A 24,799-nucleotide genomic window follows, 5' to 3' on the forward strand; every position below is an offset into this window, starting at 1 on the left:
CTGAGATAGAGCCTTGCATCAGGCTCTGCTCTCAGTGGGGAGTCTGCTTGAGTCTCTCCCTTTTGTCGCTACCTCGCTAGCATGTTCTCATGCTCGCTCTCCTAAATAAATAAATTTATTTTTTAAAGATTTTATTCATTTATTTGACAGACAGAGATCACAAGTAGGCAGAGAAACAGGCAGAGAGAGGGAGGAAGCAGGCTCCCTGCCGAGCAGAGAGCCCGACGCGGGGCTCGATCCCATGACCCTGAGACCATGACCTGAGCTGAAGGCAGAGGCTTAACCCACTGAGCCACCCAGGCGCCCCTAAATAAATAAATCTTAAGAAAAGAAAAAAGAAGAAGAAAGAAAAAGAGAGAGGCTATTCTCCTAAAGGGGAAGGAACAGAAGTCAAGGGACTTGCAGAATAGACTGAATTTGTAGCCACTTCACAAAACAATACTGTGTATCCCTCTGAGAGGTAGTAAGTGAACTTGGTCAAGGAGGTGGAAGGGAAACTTGTTTTGGTTGCAAGAGTAATGTTTTTTCAACACAGCAGCAAAAATGTGTGGGGTGGAGGGAAGGGCGACAATTCTAGAACTTCCTCCCATTCATGTAAGATTATGCCTGACAATGTGTTTGCCTTTCTTCCGCCCTGGGAGGACATGGGAGGGGGTGTGGTCCCAGAAATGTAGTCACAGAAGATAAAACAAAGCCTAAGTCAAAAATCTTGCCAATGGATCATTATCAAACAGTTGAGTGCCAGAACCATTATTTTGATGGTTTCGAGCTTTTCGTCATGAACATTTAAGATTATTTTATGGTAACGGAAACAAAGCTGGCAGCCTCCTCTCCACCTTGTCATGGTCAGTCTGCATCAGGAGTAGTTTGTTGAGGTCGTCCAAACAGATTTTGAGAAGACCACTGGGAAGTGAAAGCAGTGTAAGGGAAGGACACAGGGGACTGAAATGACTTGACGTTATGTCTTTGTTGACATGTTTGAAGCAAACCAGCGAGAAAGGAACACTGAAGGAGTCTGATATCTGTCTTCAGATACTCAAAGATGAGGAAAAAGTGAGACACTTATTCTCTGTGTTTCTCATGTTGGAGTTATGGCAAAAAAAAAAAAAAAATGTTGGCATTGCAGCCAGGAAAATTTTGGCTTAGTAGAAACAAGAATTTATAGCTGTTCAAAACGGAGAATGTTAAAAACCAGCAGCCAACAAATTGAGCAAACAGATGCATAACATTGGGTGGGCATTGAGGGGGGTTCGGGCACAGGCTGACTGCCGGATGGGGAGGCCCCAGAAGGCACGGAAGCACGCGCGAAGGGGGTCTTAAACTTCATCTTCTAAGAGCAAGAATCTATGACAACTTTTTTTCAGATTACTTTTGAGCCCTTATTTTCTATCTACATGATTAGGAAACTGAAGATGAGGAAAATTGCAAAACTTGGAACAAAACTTTGGCTGGCAACCTGGCATGGTCCAAATTCTTATCCAAATATGTGAATGTGCACGCTCTTAACCTTTAGGCACCCAAGGCACAAGAAGCCTTTCTCAAGCAGGAGAGATTTTTTTTTTTAGATTTTTTCTATTTATTTGACAGGCAGAGATCACAAGGAGGCAGAGAGGCAGGCAGAGAGAGAGGAGGAAGCAGGCTCCCCGCTGAGCAGAGAGCCCGATGCGGGGCTCGATCCCAGGACTCTGAGGTCAGGACCTGAGGTGAAGGCAGAGGCTTTAACCCACTGAGCCACCCAGGCGTCCCTGCAGGAGAGATTCTGAGAATGACACCTACTTAAAGAACAATTTGACCTTCCTGTACTAGAGCTATCCCTGTGGTTAAATGAAAAACAAAACAAAAGGAAACAAAAAATGAAGCCCTCTTCCCTACACATGAGGACTCCTAGCTAGAATGAAGCTGAGAATGACAGAAGAGAGCTGCTTGGGCTGTTTCTTGGACTTCCTCACCACTCACCACCTGCCCCCCGCACCCCTTGGCCCAGGGGACGCCCCTGTGAGCACAGATTGTAACTCCGAGCTCCAGTCACAGAGGCGTATTAATCCTGCTTCATAGGCCCCTGTTTGCCCAGAACCTAGTCTATTCCTGGCGCTGGTTCTGACTCTGCTGTTAAAGTCTCTGCAAAATGTGGAAAAGTGAAGAACCAAACTGTCTGACCAGGACCCTAGACCACCTCCCATGTAGCTTCCCGGCAGCTGGGTTCGCGAGGACATTCAGACAAATGCGTATTCTTACTGCTCCAGAGCAGCGGTCTGCCTTGGTGAACTGGACCATACGTGAACCTGGAGGACAGAATTTGCCAAAGGCTTCTCCTTTCCTCCTGGATTCAGTGGGATTTCTTCTTGGCTTCCTAAGGGCAAGGGTACTTTCAAATGGTATACACGTATCCAGGTCCTAGCTTACCACTTCGGGCATTGGACATGGATGAGAGAGAAGAAAACAGAAAAGGGGAAGAAAACTTTTTTTTTTTTAAGATTTATTTATTACTTGAGAGAGAGAGACAGAGAAAGCACAAGCCAGGAGAGAGGCAGAGGCAGGCGAGAGAGAATCAGACACCGTGCTGAGCTGGAAACCTGACGTGGGGCTCCATCCCAGGACCTGGAGATTATGACCCGAGCTGAAAGCAGGTGCTTGACCATCTGAGGCACCAAGGCACTCAGGGAAGAAAACTTTTAACCCAGTTTCTCCTTCTGATCAAAGCCCTCCAACCAAACCTCCCCTCGAGGCTGCATTTTGTCCAGAGCCTTTGAAGGGAACCGGGTTCATTATGGAAACAGTGTTCCCTAGAGATTAGCATGATCCACTGTCACATCTCGAGTTTCCCCCACGTTCTTGTCTTTCTTTTTTCTCTTTTGAAAGATTTTATTTGTGTTGCCTGGGTGGCTCAGTCGGTTAAGCGGTCTGTTTTCTGCTCAGCTGATGATCACAGGGTCCTGGGATAGAGCCCTGCATAAGGTTTCCTGCTCAGCAGGAAGCCTGCTTCTCCCTCTGCCTGCTGCTCCTCCTGCTTGTGTGTTCACTCACACTCTCTCTGACAAATAAATAAATAAAATCTTAAAAAAAAAATAAAACAAACGTGAGGGGCGCCTGGGTGGCTCAGTGGGTTAAAGCTGCCTTCGGCTCAGGTCATGATCCCAGGGTTCTGGGATTGAGCCTCGCATGGGGCTCTCTGCTCAGCGGGGAGCCTGCTTCCCCTTCTCTCTCTGCCTGCCTCTCTGCCTGCTTGTGATCTCTGTCTGTCAAATAAATAAATAAAATCTTAAAAAAATAAAACAAACGTGCGCCATTTTGCCTCAATACTTTGTGATACTTTGTGATCTATCTCTGAACATCTGGGCATCTCACTCTATATATTCAATGATGCCACTACAACTTACAATTATAATAATAATTTACTATTATCCCAGACTTGGGAATTATTTCTTTATTGTTTGCCCCTTTAGCTCCCCCAAGAGTCAGATTGCATGAAGGCCCAAGATCAGGGTAAGACAAGTGAGGCAGGGTCATATAAGAGCAGGGCCGTATCCTGACTTTGCTTAAAATTTTGGTGTTTTTTTTTTTGTCCAGCAGATGTTTTACATTCATTTTGATTAATGAGATTTTGGGTACTTGTGACAATTTTGTGTCAATTGCCTCATCCTGGTGTTGGCCCTGCGGTAACACTTGACCCCATCTAAGTCCACAGGTAACCAAGTAGCTGGGTGTGTTGAACAAGTTCCAGAACTAATTACAAGTGGTTCTAAGTCTTAGTTCTGCATGTCACTACTGCACATCTTTGGATGAGTCCCCTTCCTATCAGGACCGCACGGGTCTCCTCTAAAAAACACAGGGGACATTTAATTTTAAACTTTTATGAGAAACACCAAGATGGCTGGACAACATATTCTAGCTCTTTAACTATCCTCCCTGCCTCCAAACAGCACCAAATCTGATGCTTTCAGGGAGTGGGTATTCAAAAAATATCTTCTAGTCAATGCTTTTTGCACACTGAAACAAAATTAGAGACCAAGGTCCAAAATGAAAAGCCTGCACAAATTAGAAACATTCTGCGAATAAAACAGAAACCTCCCCCAACAAGAACACTGTCCCTCCCTCATTCTTCCCAGAAAAAAAAAAAAAAAGAATTTAAAATCATTGCTCTCTGATTTATTTAATTATGGCAAATTCTTTTTTTTCCGGGAAATATTCTATTCAAATATTTCAGGTTTTGAGTGAAGCAGACTTGTGTAATCACCCAGCCCTCAGGGATTTCTTTCCATCTAAAGATACTAGTACCACCCTAGTGAGTCAGATTTCATAAAATGTAACATCTGTGAGAAAAGGTTATAAACATGCGATGGTGCCCAAAACAGCTGTGGAACTTCCGAAAAAATAGAATCTCCACTTCCTAACTACTTCTTCATATTTTAAGTTTGCATAACTAGAAGGTAAGGAGAGAGTGTATTCATAGGCCCCTCTCTTCTTTCCTTGACTAAGAAAAAAATAAATGAAGAAAGAAAGGAAGGAAGGAAGGGGGAAAGAAAGGAATATCGTCAGATCCTGGTTCAGTGGTAAAACATCAGACTGTATTTTAAGAGCATTCTTTTATTCTTAGTTCATTTTACAATAGGCATCTTTTCCATTTACCTACTGTCTATAGTGGTAGCAATGAGAGAGAAGAGCCACTTCTAAGACCTCTTAACTATATTATTTTGTAAATTGGTTCTGGACACACTAACCATACAATAAAATAATCTGCATTTATTTAATATCTTTCTTTCATCTTTGATACCATTCACCTTGTCCCAGAGGCAGAGGTCTGGTACTTGATGGAAAGGAAAGAGATCTTGTGAAAGTCATTAAATGCAGTGGTGCGGGAGAAAGAATGGATGTTTGCATATACCGCACTGCTTCTATCGCTTTAGTACTTGGAGAACTCAAAAGCCAAGGGCTTCACCAGTGCTCAAATCAGAAAATATCTCGGCATCTATACAAGTCCTATAATATATCTTCAGATAAACATAATATAAGCAGTTTGCTTCCTCGCAAGGAAGTTGGAAGGAACTCAGCAACAAACCACTTGATAGAAGAAAAACAATTTTTAATTTTACTTTTAGCAAAGGTTCCTGCATCTTTTCTGTTCATCACAGATTTCCACTAATGAGACAAAGTTAGACAAACCGTTTTAAGCCTAAAGTCCAATTACAGAAAGTTATTAAAAGCAGAAAAAGCATGTGCCTGGGTGGCTCAGTCGGTTAAGCCTTTGGCTAAAGTCGTGGTCCCAGGGTCCTGGGATCAAGTCCCACCTCAGGCTCCCTGCTCAGCGGGGAGTCTGCTTGTCCCTCTGCCCCTCCCCCTGCTTGTGCTTTCTCCCTCTTTCTCTCTAATAAGTAAATAAAATATTTAAAAAATATAAAAATAAGCAAATAAAAGCCAAAAAATGGCAATTCTAAAATCACCTTTAAACCCACAATACAGGGGTGCCTGGGTGGCTCAGTCTTTAAGCGTCTGCCTTTAGTTCAGGTTCCAGGGTCCTGGGATCGAGCCCTGCATCAGGCTCGGCAGAAGGTCAGGCTCAGCCTCTGACCTTCCCCCTGCTTGTGTGCTCTCCTCTTTCTCAAATAAATAAATAAAATCTTAAAAAAAAAAACCACCATACAGAGTCATATTAATAGTAACCATAGAGAGCTTGAGTTGAAGACACTTTAGTTTTGCTTGCATTCAAGATAATCAAGTTTTGAAAAAAGATATTCAGAATGGCCTTCCTATTACTTCTTAAAAAAAAATCTAATTTCACCATAATGACCTGGAAAATAGGACTTCACGGGAGTGTCCAGAATGTTCGTTAGAAATTACCTGTCTTCTCTCACTTCAGAATTCACTTGTTAAGCAACATCTGCATTGAACTTTATGCCAGTTACTGTATAAAACAAATCATCTCCTGACAGGTTCTCCTGGTTGGTAATGTGCTTAGGCAGCAATTACAGGCCTTGAATTTTTTCCCAAGATGGATTTGGTAAGCCTACATCAAAGAGATACAGAAGATGGGCTAATGGCTTACTCAGTGCCTTTTTATCATCCAAGAGAAGGGAAATGATGTGGTCTGCCTGGGCAGGGTCTCAGCCCACCACCTCCACTGACATTTCCATGATGTGCACCATTCACCAAAGGCACTGTCACTTGTCCTGTGGCAATCTGTCCTGAGGTTTAGATGTGCTAAAATTTCTGCACCAAAGTAACACTTCTCCTTGACCATGAGCTCTATGTGAGTCCACAAAGGGATGTGACTGCTTTAAGAAGAGGAAAGGAAAAAAAAGGTGAATTTGTCCTTGAGCTGTTCTAACAGAATGAAGGGAGTGTTTGTCCAACTGTGCTTGAACCAGTCAGGTTGTACCTGGGAGTGTTATACTCTTTTCTGAGAATTAACAGTTTTGGAGGAACAGTGATAAACTAGAGCACGTCCAGAAGAGAGACAACAGGACAGAGAGAAGGCTTGAAATGACATCATGTGAGGAACGCAGAATGAATTGGTGGAGGCTATTTATTCCAGAAAAGAAAGGACAGGATAACCTTTTTTTTAGAATTTATTTTTTTGGTAATTTCTGTACCCAACATGGTGTTCGAACTTATGACCCTGAAATCAAGTGTCACATGCTCTTCTGACTGAGCCAGGTGCCTTAGAGGAGGGTAACTTTTTTTTAAATGGCTCATGGTCTGGTATGCAGATGAGGGAGCTCTTACCTGACCAGAGAGCAAAACGAAGGAGAGAAAGACACATTTTAGTTCCAAAAAAGGCAACATTTTCTAAAGATGAGAGTTGTTTAAAATCAGGGTTTATTTGTTTAAAAAATATTTATCAAAAAATATTTTAGAAAGTATTTATTAAGCATCTACAGTATGTTCTAAGCTCCAAACAGTAGTGAGTAGCGGTGAACAGAACCCGCGCAGCTTTCCTCCTGGTGCAAAGCTATGTCAGTTGATGACCCACTTCTCACAAATGGAGGTGTTGAATAAGGCAACCGAGAACTGAGGGGTTTTGTAGGAGGAAATCAGGAATTAAGTGTGACCGGGCTTGATGTTCTCTAAAGTTCTGCTAACTCTGAAACTCTACTATTTTGGTTTTTTTGTTGTTGTTGTTAAGACTTTTTTGTGGGCGGGCGCCTGGGTGGCTCAGTGGGTTAAGCCGCTGCCTTCGGCTCAGGTCATGATCTCAGGGTCCTGGGATCGAGTCCCACATCGGGCTCTCTGCTCAGCAGGGAGCCTGCTTCCCTCTCTCTCTCTCTGCCTGCCTCTCTGTCTACTTGTGATCTCTGTCTGTCAAATAAACAAATAAAATCTTAAAAAAAAAAAAAAAAAAGACTTTTTTGTGGGCACCTGGGTGGCTCAGTCCTTAAGTGTCTGCCTTCAGCTCAGGTCATGATCCCAGAGTCCTGGGATCGAGCCCCGCATTGGGCTCCCTGCTTGGCGGGAAGCCTGCTTCTCTCTCTCCCACTCTCCCTGCTTGTGTTCCTTCTCTCGCTGTCTCTCTCTCTCTGTCAAATTAAATAAATTAATTAATTAAATAAATAAAATCTTAAAAAAATAAAATCAAAAAAAGACTTTTGTTTATTTATTTGACACAGAGAGAGACACAGCGAGAGAGGGAACACAAGTGTGGCGGGGTGGGGGGGCTCGTGGTGGTGGGGGCGGTGGGAGAGGGAGAAGTAGGTTTCCTCCTGAGCAGAGAGCCCAATGCAGGGCTCGATCCCAGGACCCTGGAATCATGACCTGAGTCAAAGGCAGATGCTTAACGACTGAGCCACCGGAGCCCCTGAAACTAATGTTATACCTGTTACAGTTGGCTGACTCTCCTGGCCCCTGGTCAGGATGTACAGTCTGATTCTGTGGCTTAGCCATAATGTCCTGCCAAGCCGTGTCTATACGCAGTGCCTGCTTCACTAAGGGGTCTTGGAAGGATGGGGTGCATGAAGGACAAATGTATGCCATATAATGTACCGTGAAGGGAAACAATTTTCTTATGTCTCATTTTCACTCCCAAAGACGTAGCAGCCATTTCTCCTCATTTTCATCTTTTTCAACTTGCCCTTAGTCAGGGGAAGGGGAGTTCTCCCTTTACAAACCGATTTCTATTCTTTAATCTCTTTGAAAGAGGGTGAAGTTAGTATGGCCAAAGATTATAGAATTATTGAGGCATCTGGATGACTTGGCTGGTTAAGTGCCAGACTTTTGATTTCGGCTCAGGTCATGCATAGTCTCAGGGTTGTGCTATCGAGCGCTGCATCGGACTCTGTGCTCAGGGGGACTCTGCTTGCGATTCTTCTCTCCCTCTCCTTCTGCCCCTCCCCCTGCTTGCACACAAGTGCGCTCTCTCTCTCTTTCAGACAAATAAATCTTTAAAGATCATAGAATTATAGTCTGTTAAAGTGAAATGGGATGTCAGAGACAACTTAATCTAGTCCCTTCATTTTATACATAAGAAAAGCAGAGAGTTAGGAGAACCCATAAAGACCTGAATATGGCAGTGGTGGGGGCAGGAAAGAAAAAAGAAAAATCCCTGAATACCTAAGACGGAAGCACTAATAATTACTAGCATTTTAGGCAAAATATCGACTTTGGGCCCAGAGAGGTTTATAAAGAATCATGCGGAATTTCTAGAAATTACAAAGTTGATATTGGAATTTATTTTACTGGATGCATAAAATGGGAGCTGAGACCCAGTCAAAGGGAGAATGTAAACTAGAAGATCTATCTGAAGAGGATACCTAAAATGTAGCACAGCGAGACAATGAGATGGAAAATAGGAAAGAAAGCCTAAAAAATAAAGGACAGAGTAAAGCAGTCTAACATATTATCAAATCAACATGGCAGAAGGGAATAAAGCCTTGTGCTAACTAGGTGGTTAAAAGTAGGACCCCAATCAAAGTCTAGTTGATACGTGGGTGTTTTGAGCATCTAAAAATAGGATTATAAAATAATGAATGCCCATAATATCCCTTTAAAAAATTTTTTTTTCTATTTATTTGCCAGAAAGAGAGAGAGAGAGCACAAGCAGGGGCAGTGGCAGGCAGAGGGAGAAGCAGGATCCCCACTGAACAGGACCCTGGGATCATGACCTGAGCCAAAGTCAGGTGCCTCCAGGTGCTCCCAAAATATTCCTGGTCAGCACAGAGGGTGATTGATTTGGGGATCATTCAATCTGGTGATTCTGAAGAGGCCAGGGACACCTTTGCTCTGCCCTGACATGGGTCGTGTTTGAAAACAGGATCCCTTTGGCCTTGACCAAATATGGAACAACTCCCTAAGAGAATAAAATTGGAAAACAAAAACTCATTCTGGAAAGAAATCAGTACCAGGCTTCTAAGACCTTTTGTAAAATTATGGAATGTCTGGAAGTTTCTCATACTGATCGTGTTTCTGGTATCTACTATTCTCCCCTGGTGATTAGCAGTAAAAGATTTAAGGTAAAAATAGATGTTTGTAGAGCGAAGAATATGGCAGTTGGACAGATGCACAACAAGAGAAGTGGGTAGAGCCAGCCACTGAGGGAGAGGGAGGTGTCTGAGTTCCCTGGGGCTCTCACAGATAAGGAGAGAACACAGGAGGTGCTTGGAGCCTCGCTCTGGGGTTCAATAGCAGAGAGAGACAAGTGGGATTCTCCAGCAAGGCGGTCAGTGGAATCTACATGACTCCTTGCGCCAGCCTATCTATCAATCATCAATCTATCTATAAACGACAGTGTATGCAGATCCCTCCTAATAGCCCAAAAGCTGGGGGGGAGTTATGTTCCTGGCAATATGGTACTGTAGATACTCTAGATATTCTTCAAACACCTTTCACTACAAAACCTTGAAAAACACTGGATTAAACATAACAAAATCATCTTTTTAAGTGTATGGCTGAGGTGGCAAGAAAGTAAGGAAAATTCTTAGAGGCTTGAACGGAAATGGGGGGGGGGTAAGGAATGCAGAGAGACATCAAAGCCATGGCTTATGCAACCTTTCCTTTGTTGTTACCACCATGCAAAGCTCAGAAGGTATAATGTAGGACCCGAAAATTTCCTTAAACGCCTGGAACCCATAAGTCTCGCAGTTTCTGGTGAGGGGCACTCGTGCATGCTGGGAGCACACTTTTAACTCTCCCTTAGATGTCATTTTCTACTCACAGAAACGTCAAGGTCATCCAAGGTCAAATATTAAGGCCTTTTCCTGCCTCTCTTGGCAATGCACGGGACCCTGGGCACCAGCACAGCCCTATCCTTGATTCTTAGGTATATGTCAGAGCTTTTCAAAGCCTCTCTGTATGTCTTATTCCTCAGTCTTCCTTTTAAAACTTTTGCTTAGGGCGCCTGAGTGGCTTAGTCACTTAACTGTCTGACTCTTGGTTTTGGCTCAGGTCATGATCTCCGGGTCTTGAGACTGAACTTGGCATTCGGCTCCCTGCTTCGTAGGGAGTCAGCTTCCTCTTTCTCCCTCTCCCTCTGCCCCTCTCCCATGCGCATAACTGTACACACGTACACTCTGTCTCTCTCAAATAGGTAAATAAATCTTTAAAAAAATTTTTTTAGTGAAGCTTTTGGTTAGTCTAATGCTTTCCCTCAACTGGTATCCACCTCCTCAGGCAGCTGCAAAACTAGTAACTGCTGTTACTATTTTCGATAAATGCTTACGGGGCGGGGGGGGGGTACTTTTCACCGTAGGTGAGCTGACTTAGGTCAAATACAGATGTTTTGCAAGTGAGGCTTTGCAGGAAGCCACCAGGCAGGTCACAATAATTTTCGGGGAATGAAGCTTTTAAGGAGCTCCAAAGCTATTTTCTGTTCCTTCCGGTTGCTCCCAGGCTGCTGGTCTTCACGGGGAATGCAGGTTGTCAGCTTTCTAGAAGACTGCACCGCCAGGGAAGACTAGAGCAAGTTACAAATGTTACACAGCTCACTTCTTCTACTGAGATGAAGTCGTTTTAAATTTTGTTGTTTTTGTTTTTGATGAACACTCCCAGATTGTTGCAAGCCTTTGGATAAATATCAGAGTTCTGGAGAAATGGATTCAGACCATTTTGCCAGCTTCTTGTTACTTTGTGGAGGAGACCGTTTTCTGAGGTCCTTACTCTGCTAGTTTTGCTCCTGGCACCTGGATGGGGAGTTTGAATAGGCATATTTTGCACATATGGGAGCCACGTGGCTCAAGCAGCATGGTGTTCTTTAAAAAATTAGGCTTAGGGGTGCCTAGCTGAAGCGTCCAACTCTTGGTTTCAGCTCAGGTCATGGTCTCAGGGTTGTGAAATCGAGCCCTGGGTGAGGCTCTGTGCTCAGCTTGAGATTCTCTCTCTCCCTCTATCACCCTTGCTTGCCCTCACTCTCTCTTGCTCTAAAATAAATAAATCTTTTTAAAAATTAAAAACAAATGAAAAATAAGGCTTATTAAGTCTAAGAATAGCAATATAGCCCACATACTAATTAAACTCCTATGGAAACACGTATATTTTCCCAACACCGTCTTCTCCTTCCTAAACATGTTAATGGTGGAGACTATAAAAGTGAATGAATGAATGAATGAGTGAGTGAATCAATCAGTCAGACAGATTTGTGACTCATCAAAGGGTCTAGTACGGGACTTAAACACAATGAATATTCAAGGAAGGGTGCTGAATCAAAACATATTGGCTCCAACCGATACGCTATTATATTTTATCCTCACCTAACACTAAATTTTTAGCTTTATATTTATCTCATATAAAGTTATAAATTTTATGTTGATGATTTCCCACTTCCCTTAATGTTTATGGGATATATCTTGGTTTGGGTGAAAAATGAGTACTAGAATAAAGTTTTAACAATAAATCCTTTCCATAAAAGAAAGGAAAAAAGGAGAGAGAAGGGTTGGGGGAAAGGAGAGGGGAGAGAGGAAGATCCTCCTGGCCCTTGTCAAGGTGGTGGCCACTGACAAATTTTGAAAGTATTTGACTAATACCTAGCAGAGATAATTATTTTCCATCAAAAAACTTATAACTAGCTCAATTGAAGGACATTAGTTAAAGGAGCCTGTCTGGAAATAATCTGAAAAGATCTTTGTGTCTCATGTCTTCCTTAATTTGTTATAATGAATGAGTCATAATATTTTAAGAGGATTAGAGCTGCTTATAATGAGTGCTACATTTAAAGGACTAAAGAAGCTTTAGTAACAATATAATATAATATGATTATGGTACAACATAATATGATGGGACAAGATAATATGATTCTTTCATTTCCTGTTTTCACTAGCAAATTACAAAAAAAAAAAAAAAAAACCCACAAAGCAGCTTTTTGTTTTGTTCTTTGCTGGAGAAGAAAATGCGAAGGTTAAGTAGTATCTGGCTATGCATACACACTCACACACACATAAATACTGAGTTAACTCAATTTTATAAATGTGTAATAAAATTGGTGTCATAAATCACTTTATCTCTTTACTTCTCTATGACTCTCCTTTATTAATAATGAATATAAAAGCAGGCCTTCAATGACTATGCTAGCAAAGACAGTCCACATCTTTGAAAATTGTTTTATCTATATTAATACTTAAAATCATTGCATTAAAAGCAAATCATATTTTCCTCAGTTCTTGTGACATTAAGTCACAAGACTCAAATTTGAAAAACACTGAAAAAATAGGAAGGTTCTTCAAGACATCAAACCTCTCCCGTTTAGCCTTTGTCGAGGGAGTGCAAACAGAAGGGTAGTTCCAGATTACAAGAGACAAGAGGGGGCCTGCCTGGCTGTGGGTGGGGCATCTGAGTCTTGACCTAGGGTCATGAGTTCAAGACCCACATTACCTGTAGGGCTTTCTTTCTTTCTTTTTCTTTTTTAAAGCTTTTATGTACTTATATGAGAGAGAGAGAGCACAAGGGAGAGCATGAGCCATGGGGAAGGGCAGAGGGAGAAGCAGTCTCCCCGCTGAGCAGGGAGCCCACGCAGGCTTTGATCCCAGGACCCTGAGATCACGAACTGAGCTGAAGGCAGATAATTACCCCAGTGAGCCACCCTAGATGCCCCTAGAGCTTGCTTTAAAAAAAAAAAAAAGAAAAGAAAAAGAAAAAAGAAAAGAAAAATGTAATCTGTGACGATTGGTTAGATATTGATTTTTTGTATTTATCTTTTTTTTTTTTTTTTAACTGAGGTAGAGTTACTGCATAGTCTAGATCCCAAACTTGTTGCCCTAGCTCGAGGGAGAACCATCAAGTGACAGTGTCTAATTAGCAGCACTTCAGGGGCTCCTGCTACTACATAGAGCTCCCTTCCTGGGGACTTGCCTTCGAGAGTGGTTCACCTCCAGTGAGGACTGGACTAGAAGCAGAAAGGCCTGGCCATGGTGCCCAGTGGGGGACGATTCTGATGGGTCCATTTTAGCTTCGCGGGTCTACCTCTGGCTAGAGTTGCCGGTCCATCCTTGCAGCTCAATTTCTCCCCCTTCCCAGCTGTCTTTCCACCTTCCATACAAAGGTATTGATCCTAAGGGCACAACCTAATATCTGATTATTAAACTCTGTCTCTGAGTTTTCTTCTAGAAGAACTCAACCTGTGACTCAAGATGGATACCAGACAACCTCTAAATGAGGAATTTTTTTTTTTTTGAAGATTTATTTACTTATTTATTTGACAGAGATCACAAATAGGCAGAGAGGCAGGCAGAGAGAGAGGGGGAAGCAGGCTCCCTGCTGAGCAGAGAGCCCGATGCTGGGCTCAATCCCAGGACCCTGAGATCATGACCTGAGCCATCCAGGTCCCCCCCCACCCCCCCACCCCCGCCGCTTTATTTTGAAGTTCTGTTTTCTTTGAAAATGCTAATGTCATCAAAGACAAAGAAAGGCTATGGAAATGTTCCAGATTAAAACAGACTAAAGACACACTGCAACTAAATGTACTATATGATGCTGGACTGCATCATATACTAGAGAAAAATAAAAGGCCAAAAAGAACATTATTGAAGCAATTGACAGAATTAGAACAAAGATTAGAGATTGATTAAATATTGTCTCAACATGTCCCGTGATTATTAGGTATACAGCAATTATGTAGAAGAATGTCCTTGCTTTTAGGAAATAGACAGTAAAATATATAGGGAGAAGAGGGCATGGAATATGCAGCTTCCTCTCAAATGATTCAGAAAAACAACATACATACATACACAGGCAGAATATAAATACAAAGCAACAAAAATTTAACAATTGGTGAATAGAGGTAAAAAGGGATTTGAAAGGATTCTTCGAATTTTTCTTGTAACTCTTTTGCAAGCTTGAGATTATCTTCAAATAATAAATTGAAAATATATAAATATTACAGGTCAACCAGCTATGCTAAAATGTTAAATAATGGTTGAGATTACAAGTATGTAATTGTTCTCTGCACTACTCTTTCAACTTTTTTGAATGCTTGGAATTTTTCATAAAAAAGGTTGGAAAAAAACACAGGCCAGGATATTTGCTATGTTTTGACTCTTTAAGACTTGCAAGACTACCTTTTGGAACACTGGACCCTGATTTCAGGTAGGAGCCGCTAATTTAAAGGTTACTTTATCTATAATTAACCAAGAGCATATATTAGCATACCAATTAGCCTCTGAAAGCTTCCCCCTTTCTCAAGCAGAGCTCTTTTTTTTTTTTTTTACGATTTTATTTATTTATTTGACAGAGATCACAGGTAGGCAGAGAGGCAAGCAGAGAGAGAGGAAGGGAAGCAGGCTCCCTGCCGAGCAGAGAGCCTGACACAGGGCTTGATCCCAGAACTCTGGGACCATGACCTGAGCCCAAGGCAGAGGCTTTAACCCACTGAGCCATCCAGGTGCCCCAGCAGAGCTCCTTAAATCATTAATTATTTACCTCCTTTCTCTATGAAACCCCATTAGATATACAGTGTAAGCTCTGAGTACCCAAATTTGATCTTTTTTAGTCTCTGCTATATCCTTAGTTGCTAGAACAATTCTGAGAACATGGAATATGCTTAATAAATACCCGTTGAAAGAACAAGTGAGGAAGATCTTACTTAAATAAATAGAGACTTGTGTGTAAGTCAATAATTTCACCTACGAAACATCAACTTCCGTCATTATCATCAAAATTAAATTTGGCTTTACTTTTTTGGCTTACTTTCTCTTTCTTACTGCAAGTTGGGAGCATCAGAATTCTGGAATTATCAGCAACCAAGTAGTTTATCTGGACAAACCTGAGCCAGGAAATAGCTTGAGGTAGTGCTGCTGGGCTCCTGGAGGGAGCAGCAGAGCCTTGAGGAAGCAAGCCCGCCAGGGCAGGGAGTGTACAGTGACCTTGAGGAAGGAGGGGTAGCTGTGGCTCCTGGGGATCCACAAGGGGAGAACTCACCACGCAGGACAGAGCGAACTCGAATCCCAGAGAACCGATGTGCCACCACATGTGGAAGCATGAAGGCAGCCAGCGAAAGGAAGCCATGCATCCAAGAAAGCAGCTTATTTATTAGCCAAGAATCGACACTCACTCAGTAAGACCAGAAACTAATAAAGCTGCTGGAACTGGATCGGCCAGAAGTCAGAAGGCAGAAACCAGGACTGGAGCAGGAACCGAGAGAAACCTAAACAGATGTGGAAATAGCAGGAGCCTGCCCATCGGTTTTGTCTCATTTGGATGTCTGCCCACATGGAGCTGGCTGGAAGTGTTAACCACAAAACAACAGCCTCCCCATGATCACGTCCCCCTGGCAAACCACTGGCACTTGCTGGTGGTGCGGTGGCTAATGGGGGCTCGGTCCCAGCTGGCAAAGGTCACCCTGGGACACACGACGCTGTTGTTTCTGGGCATCCTCTCGATTCTACTTGACTATACGGTACGGACTATTTCTACTCCCAACTCAGAGTTAGAACCCACTGAGCAAAGTATAACCAAGAGCCTTCAGTGTTTCATCCTTTATCCCCTGTCCAGTCCCCACCTTCTCATTTTCAAACCTAGAAAGCTGCTTGCTCCCTCCCTAGGCAACTTTTATTTAAAATAATTTGTTTAGGGGCGCCTGGGTGGCTCAGTCCGTTAAGCGTCTGCCTTCATGATCTCAGGGTCCTGGAATCGAGCCCCATATCAGGCTCCCTATTCAGTGGGGAGTCTGCTTCTCCCCTTCCTTCTGCTGCTCCCCCCAAATAAATAAGTAAAATCTTCTAAAAAATAAAATAAATAATTGGTTTAAATTTTTAATTAGTTATTTTACACTGAATAATAAGGAATTATCCATTTAGGGGTGCCTGAATGGCTCAGTCAGTTGAGCCTCTGACTTCAGGTCAGGGCACGATCCTGGAGTCTTGGAATCAAGCCCCGCGGGGGGCCACCTGTTTTGTGGAGAGCCTGCTTTTCCCTCCGCCTGCTGCTCCCCCTGCTTGTGCTCTCTCATTCTTGCTCTATCTCAAATAAATGAATAAATAAATCTTTAAAAAAAATTATCTGTTTAACTGAAAGACCCAGTAAATATCTAAAGTGTTTTCCAGGTGACATCTTACCATACTGTTTACAAAAACACACACACCTACTCCTCAACCTCTTGACACATTGAAGTGGAACATTAGAATTAAAATCTAATTAGAATTTAAATTAGTGAAAAAAATCAGTACAGTGGGCTTAATACAGAAGTATAATGCAAGACATGCTTTATGATATGTAGTTGTCCTGAAAAATATGATTGAGTCGATGTTGTGGGTTTTTTAAAGATCTTTTTAAAACATATTTTAAGTAATCTCTCCACCCAACAAGGGACTTAATCTCAGAACCCCAAGATCAAGAGTTGCATGTTCTTCTGACCAAGCCAGCCAGGCCCTCCACACTTGGGTTTTATTTCAGATATTTTACCCATTTATAGTGACAGTTATACATAATGTCTCTTTGATCTATTTCATTATAAAATACTCAGCCTATGGCCTGTAAGAGGACTTTCCTAAAGATGTCATCAGTGTGACCAAGAGCTGAGTTGTTGTGGGAGGAGTTATTACTCCAAAAGCAGACAAAGTTAGTATACCTGCAAAACAGAGGTAGTAAAACAACAAAAACAGTTTAACATCTATGGATTAAGGTAGAACTTTGCAGTAAGAAAATTCTGGAAAAAAACTATTTTACTTTCATTAATAAATTTATGAGTTTGGTTTAGTGTCTATATATATTCTTTTTTTTTTTTTTTTTTTACATTGAATTACATATGAAGAGGGATATAATGTCTTAAGTAGTTAGGGTCTGTCAGGAAAACTTGTGAAGATACTGAAAGGGGAAGACAGATTCCGAGTACCTCAGAATCCGTGTTTTTGGGTTCTCTGCCTGTTACTATCTGAATATTTCACAATGGTGCACATTGTCGACAACTTATAATAATGCAAATGATCCTTGTCCACAGAAATATGAATGAATTGTGTCCAGTGGAATGCAATTGATTATTGCCCTGTGAATTACTAACCAGTTTCACCAATTTTGCAACTGTTTGTAAATTCATTTCAACATTCCTGATGGTCTATATATGTGTGTGATACTTTGATTCTCTTTTTAACCCACGTAACATCTTACTGATTCTATCATTCATTACTGAGTTAAATAAGACCTTTGAGACATGTCAATTTTATATTTGTATGCAAGTCATGATTTATCTGTTTGAAAAATTATCTTTTAACAGATCTTTAGTCCAAAAGTGTTGGTCTTTTTTTTTTTTTAAGATTTTACTTATTTATTTATTTCACAGACAGAGATTACAAGTAGGCAGAGAGGCAGGCAGAGAGAGGAGGAAGCAGGCTCCTTGCTGAGCAGAGAGCCCGATGTGGGGCTCGTGGTCCTGGGATCGTGACCTGAGTCAAAGGCAGAGGCTTTAACCCACTGAGCCACCCAAGCGCCCCCCAAAAGTGTTGGTCTTACCTTGAGAGGACAATGAAGACGGGGAGAAGGATGAGGGTGTGATAAGGTTTTTAAGAAAGGTACATGAAGTTTGTTTCTGGTCCTCTCAATTTCCAAAACCTAAATTTACTCCTAGAGTAATGACGGTGTTCATATCAAGATGGGGAAACCGTCCCTCAGAGGAAAGGAGGGCTAAAAGGAATTCCAGACAACCAGGCAAGGGCTTCAGGAGAGAAAATTTCTAATGGCACCCCACGTTTGGAACTGAGGATGCAAATTCCTTCTTGAGGGATCCCAGACTCTCTTCCCTGAACCCCTACCTGTCCTCTTTAAGGACTGTGTGTTAGAAGCCCAGGTCCGTAATAGGACTGTTGGAATCGAGAGACCAATAAGCAAGATTAATAGAATTGCTTTGCACAGCCAAAACCTTAACACACTATTCAAATAGGTTCAAATATGTACGGCTTTCCTTTTATCTCTCTTTTTACTTTTTCTTTTTCTTTCCTTTTTTTTTTTTCAATCAGACTCAGGCTACGTTAATCATTGCTGCAGCTACTCAAACAGAGGAAAGGGCCAAGCCCATGCTCTAGTCACCCCCAAACTCCAGATAATTGGCTAGATGTGGCGTTTTGCCTGATGGACACTGCGGTTCCAGAACACAGAATGTCTTTCTTGGCCCAAGAACATGTCTCTGGCTCTCCAGTGTGAGATGAAGCGAAGTCACAGCAGCCCCCCAAACCCTCCAGTTATGTTTCACTGTCACTGCCCTTGCTCCCTTCTCTCTCTTGAGATCGCTAAATACATGCGGGATGTTTATGTTGAGCTGAATTTTATTTTAGTTTTGTTAATTTTTAAAAGGTTTCATTTATTTATTTTTGGCTCAAGCCCATGAGAGCGAGAGAATGCGAGAGAACCGGGGGAGAGGGGCAGAGGGAGAAGCAGACTCCCAGCTGGGCAGGGAGCTGGATGCAGGGCTTGACTTGGGGACCCTGGGATCACAAGGTGAGCCAAAGGCAGGTGCTTAACCAATTGAGCCACCCAGGTGTCCTGAGTAGAATTTTAGTTCTCTGTTTCCTTTTCAGTCTTCTATGTTTGTCTTCTCTGCCACCTTTGTCTCTTCTGCTGTTAAACTGCCCTCTTTCCCACCAGCCCATCCTTACCAAGTGCTTGGATGAAACCCACAAACAATCACAAACATTTCTGGGTGGTATTTGATGGTAACAAAGGACTAGGGCCCGGGAGTCAGGCAGACCCTGGTTTCAAATCGCAGTTCCATTTATTACCTACCCGTGTGGCCTTGCGAAGTTAGTCAGAAGCTCCAAGCCTCAGTTTCTCCATCTGTAAAAGAGGGACAATAATAATATCTACTTGATATTATGAAATGAGGCAGTCAAATGACACTGAGCGTCACGGACACAGTCATTGGCTACTATTGTAATTTTTTTCCCTACTCCAGACTCTCATTTCTCATTTTCCCTCTATTTCTAGTGTACTTCTATTTCCCATTATCTTATTTGTAGGTACCATTTCAAACTTTTTTCTCAGTCTACCATAAATAAGGCACAGGATATGCTACCCCACAGGATGGCACCTTGGTATATTGAATAGTTTAAGCGGAAGGAGTTTGAGAAACAGCAGGTTCAAGAAGGACTCTCTGACCTTCCTGGTCTCCTTGAAGCAGGTCCTATGAGTCTCACGTGAGAGGCGCCCTCCACATACCCCGAGGAAAGCATCCTAACCTCCGAGGAAGGAGGTAATGGCTTGAACAAACAAGCTTTGCTGTTTCCCACACTCGACTCTCTCTGCTCATCAACTTGTGTCCTAGCACATTTTCCACGAGTCCCCATTTTTGGTCAAACATAGTGTAAAAACATTCAGACTTAACCGTTTCCTTGGGTCATTTCCTTATGAAGGCTCCTATGTCATGTAAAATTTACATTAAAAAATCTGTACGCGATACTCTGTGTTTTATTTATTTGGCAGAGAGAGATGACAGTAGACAGAGAGGCAGGCAGAGAGAGAGGAAGGGAAGCAGGCCCCCTGCTGAGCAGAGAGCCCGATGTGGGACTCGATCCCAGGACCTTGAGATCATGACCTGAGCCGAAGGCAGCGGCTTAACCCACTGAGCCACCCAGGCGCCCGATACTCTGTCTTTTATTACAAGGGCCCCAGCTGAGAATTTAGAAAAGGAAAAGGAAAAGATATTTTTTCCCCTCCCCTGTAATGGCAAATCAAAGACAACGATCATACGTATCGCATCATTTTCTTATTACAATTGACTTCTGTTTCTTCCTCTGTGATCTGGAGAGAAAGCCCATCAGTAAACCATTGTTGGGTTGTTTTAAGAATTATACAAGATACTTTCCATAAAGCACTCTCACAAACACGGTGACCGTTCCTAAGACTGCCAGACTTTCTGTAAGAAGGGTGGCAAACACCGACCCTATAAAGTGACACATTCCAAGAGGGGCAAGGAGTCTCTATGCCCAGGAAAAGCGGCGTTATGGCAGGAAGCAGAGTGGCTATGGTGGGTGGACAGATCTTCTGGGAAAAAGCTAAAACTATAAAGAACATTGTGCTGAGGCTTGATTGTGTTGATTCTAGCTGCGGATCGAAGAGAACGCTAGCAATTAAGAGAAGAGAGCATTTTGATAAGAGAAAGGGCTAAATGATCTAGTTCTAAGTGTCCAATTTTGTTTTATTATGAAGACAATATAATCTTGAGGTTATGTTTCACTTACAAAACTGATATAAGATACATACGTAAATGTCTCTCACGGCGCCTGGCTTATAGGAAAAGCTCAACAATTGTGAGCTTTTCTTATTATCTTACTTTAATTAATCTTTTTATTAGGGTGTATTATGAAATAATTCACATAACATGGCTTTGTTGAAAGGTAGCATATTTGTAGGTTTCCAGCTCATGTAATGGTCGCTGGCTGTAAGCAGGGAGCTCATTTGATACTTGTGAGTAGTTTAGCTAACATTTTGGATTTATGCTTCATTCTAAGAAAACATGGGCTGAAACATACCACTGTGAGCAAAAAAATAATGGTTTCCTGCTGTTACTGTAAAGCTACATTGTGTTCATTCCTTCCTTTCCAAAGTAGGACATTCTGATCCTGTGATAATGTTCTACTGAAGGAATTTATTTATTTTGCACCAAATGATTCGTGTAGATGAGTTCATTTCTTGTGATAAAAACGAGTAAAACATAGCTGGGCTTCTTGCTGTGATCTCACTGACTTGCTATAATCCAACTGGCTAGAAAACAGAGTAATTGCCTGGCTCCGCGAGAAGAAAACCAGCTTTTCCAAATTCTTTTGGGGGATTCTCTCAAGTTTGATGAACAAGTTATTTATCGTTTGCTTGAGAGAAGTGTAAATGAAAGAAATGGTCTTTCTTTAGGAAATTATGAAAGAACACTCAGCAGATTTGAGATTCCACTGGACCTGGCAAACAATAGATCTAATTTTTAAAAATAGAGCTTTTGTTTATTTGAGGCTGAAATAAATGAATGTGAATACTCTTTTTTTAAAAAAATGTTGTTTAAGTAATCTCTTTATCCGACATGGGGCTCGAACTTGTGACCCTGAGATCAAGAGTCACATACTCTTCTGATTGAGCCGGCCAGATACCCCAGGATGTGAATATTCTTGGAAATATGTTTTTCGTTTGTTTGGGGTGGGGGGGAGAGGGAGAGGGAGAAGGAATCTGAAGCAAACTCTGCACTGAGTGCAGAGCCCGATGCGGGGCTCAATCCCACAGTCTGGAGATCATGACCTGAGCAGAAACCAAGAGTCCGGTGCTCAACTAACTGAGCCACCCACGTGCCCCTGTTAATATTTTAATAAAAAGTTAAAATGGACAGACACTCTCTACAATCATTCTCCCCACCCCCCCGCCGCCGCGTGTTCTGGGAACCACAACACCTTTCGAAGGAAATCTTTTATATAGTGGTTGGCATGTTATAATCCTTCCGATGAGAGAAGCCATTTTAAGCGTGTGCTGATGTTCCCCCTTCCTTATTCAGTCTCTCAAAAAGAACAAAGCAAACCGTGGGAAAATGGCATGTTTGTACATCAAATATCATTCCAGAGCAAGGCGTCTCTCCGAGATAAGGTAAGAAGAACTTAGTCATTTTATTGTCTTCTAAATTGCCCCCATCTTCTTGGTTAGTAGATGTAAAGGACTGTATAGAAGTACACATTTTGTGTGTGTGTTGATAATGAGAAAATCACTCCAGAGGTGAAGGCCTTTATTTTGAATAGGGTTGATGAAATGAAAGCCTACATGGGACAGAATGTCGATCAAACAAAAAGGTCATGTTTAACGTTAGGTATCTGATCGGCTAAGAGTAAATAATTTATATCAGCTTAGTGTTTTTCATGATGTAGCCAGATATTGGATTTGACTAAGCTTTTATTTCCTTATAACACAACAATAAAACAAATAATTATATATATATATATATATATATATATATATATATATATATATAAGATAGGTATATATCTCTCTCTATATATATATCTATCTTATTTAGTTTTAGAATTTGGGAGAAAATCTCCAGCTCTCCTTAAGGGTAAGCGGTATTTTCAGATGTTACAGAGAGCGTGGGCGTAAGAAGGGGGGCCCAGGAAAAGGGAAAGAGAGAATCCTGAGCAGACTCCCTGCTGAGCACGGAGTCTGATGTGGGGCTCGATCTCACAACCCTAAGACCACAACCTGAGCCAAAATCAAGTCGGACGCTTAACGGACTGAGCCCCCAGATGTTACTTTCCTAAATGAACTCTTCTCACCAGCCTGCCATCTCAGTGTCAGTCAGGGTCACTGCTCTCTACGCTTTACTTATAACCTTTAGTTTTATATTTGAATACTTATTTGATAAATATCTCTCCTCCAGCACGCTGTAGTTTTTGCTTGCCTTTATACCTTCAGATCCTAGCACAGGGCCCGGCAAATAGTAGAGCTGAATAATATTTATTACTGGCCAGAAGACGACTTAGTGACTTTCAATAGAAGGCATTTATGACCATGGCATCTCAACAATAACTAACTAATAACTAACTAATAACGAACTAATTTTTATCTAAAAAGGCAAAGGTGAGTTTGAGGTGAGGATTTAAGTTCTTGATTAACATCAAACTCATTAGTTCCTGTGTTCAGTTTTTCTTTTTTATTAAAGATAGTAAAAGAAGGTTGAGTCCTTCGGAAAACAAGCCTTACTACTGACGTGTTAAATCCGTTCAGCCAGTTAACTAGACAAGGGCTTTTGGTGGACAATGGGTCTTTCTTCCAGGGGAAGTGATGAAATTTTCCTCTAAAATCTTACCAAGAGCAAACTAGTTCACTATTAACCATATGGTTGTCTAATCATGTATTACTCATAATTAAAACCAGTTCACTTAACCACATGCAAAAGGAAGCAAATCGCAGGCACACCTAATTACATAAGAGCATTTAACACATTATGGCAATACCTAACATTTCCCACATACTTGTTAAGTATAACACAATACTAAGCCATTTTACATGCATTTTCACGTTTAATTCTCACAACAACTCTGTGACGTACTACTGTTATTTCCACAAGGCAAAGCGAGGTTGGGTATTTATTTAGCAATAGTGCTGAATCTCAGACAAGACCTCTGGGTCTGACTTCAGAGACTTCCTTCTTAACCCTTGCACACAACCTCTGTAGTAATTATCTGTGGATGTGTTTATCTCCCCTACTAAACTGGGAAAGCCTCAAGGACAAGGACAGTGCTTTACTCATCCTATGTGTCAAGCACAGAGCAGAGAGCAAAAATCATAACAGATGCTTGATAAAAGTTTAGCGAATGAAGGAGAAAGTGCTTTTTCAGTCACCAAAACTATAGTATGGTTACAATGGTTTTCATGTTAAATATAGTTGACTATATCATGTATATTAAAAAAATACAGAAATCAAACAAATATTTATATAATAAAACTATTATATGTGTATACAAATATTGTACTGTTCTTATTAAATTAGTAAACAATATTTTCTGAAAAAAAATTTAAAAAACAATATTTTCTTTCTTTTTTTTTTTTAAAGATTTTATTTATTTATTTGACAGAGAGAAATCACAAGTAGGCATAGAGGCAAGCAGAGAGAGAGAGAGGAGGAAGCAGGCTCCCTGCTGAGCAGAGAGCCCGATGCGGGACTCAATCCCAGGACCCTGAGATCATGACCCGAGCCGAAGGCAGCGGCTCAACCCACTGAGCCACCCAGGCGCCCCCAAAAAACAATATTTTCTGTTAAAGCATAAGAAACTGCCATTTTGTTAGGTCAAAAATGGTCAAGTAGGGGCGCCTGGGTGGCTCAGTGGGTTAAAAGCCTCTGCCTTAGGCTCAGGTCATGATCCCAGCATCCTGGGTTCGAACCCCAAATCGGGCTCTCTGCTCAGCAGGGAGCCTACTTCCTCCTCTCTCTCTCTGCCTGCCTCTCTGACTACTTGTAATCTCTATCAAATTAATAAATAAAATCTTTAAAAAAAAATGGTCAAGTAAAATAATAGGATTTTATAGGGTATAATCTAATTAGAAAAACTATGTCAACTCTATATAATGAAGCAGAATACTCCATTACCATATTTTTTTCCTACTCAAATGAAGTTTGTCCTTATAAACCTCCAAAAAGAAACTTTTATGAAAAATTAAGGATGACATCTCTGTAATCACCTTGTTCTAACTCCAGTGATACAACTTTATATACACATTATTTTGCACGCCCTTGAAGACCATGTGGTCCTAACGAAAATTCAACCCCAAACATATTTATTAGACTTGACATTTTTTCTAACCTGCCAGTTTGCATACTTCCTTTCAAAAATCCTTCTCCATGAAGTCTTCCCTTTTTTAGTAGCAACTCGGCCTTTATCCCAAGCCCTGATACACCCCCTAGTGTTCTTTAAACACTTTTGTAATGATTACATTA

The 24,799-nt window shown here is 41.6% G+C and overlaps 1 protein-coding gene across 5 annotated transcripts in view; it reads right to left on the reverse strand.

The window, feature by feature from the left end:
- CMKLR2 (chemerin chemokine-like receptor 2) overlaps positions 1-24,799 on the reverse strand; it is a 44,933-nt gene that overhangs the window by 13,794 nt on the left and 6,340 nt on the right. For 3 of the 5 annotated variants that reach the window (XM_044241412.1, XM_044241411.1, XM_044241413.1), the window contains one exon: positions 19,123-19,173. The gene's annotated coding sequence lies outside the window, so the exon portion shown is untranslated. Of the gene's footprint in view, positions 1-15,330; positions 15,428-15,463; positions 15,511-19,122; positions 19,174-24,799 lie in introns of those variants that run through there. The other 2 variants (XM_044241414.1, XM_044241415.1) reach the window with 2 other exon arrangements.

The sequence above is a fragment of the Neovison vison genome, chromosome 3, assembly GCF_020171115.1.
Source record: "Neovison vison isolate M4711 chromosome 3, ASM_NN_V1, whole genome shotgun sequence".
In the NCBI taxonomy this organism is placed as follows: Eukaryota; Metazoa; Chordata; class Mammalia; order Carnivora; family Mustelidae; genus Neogale; species Neogale vison.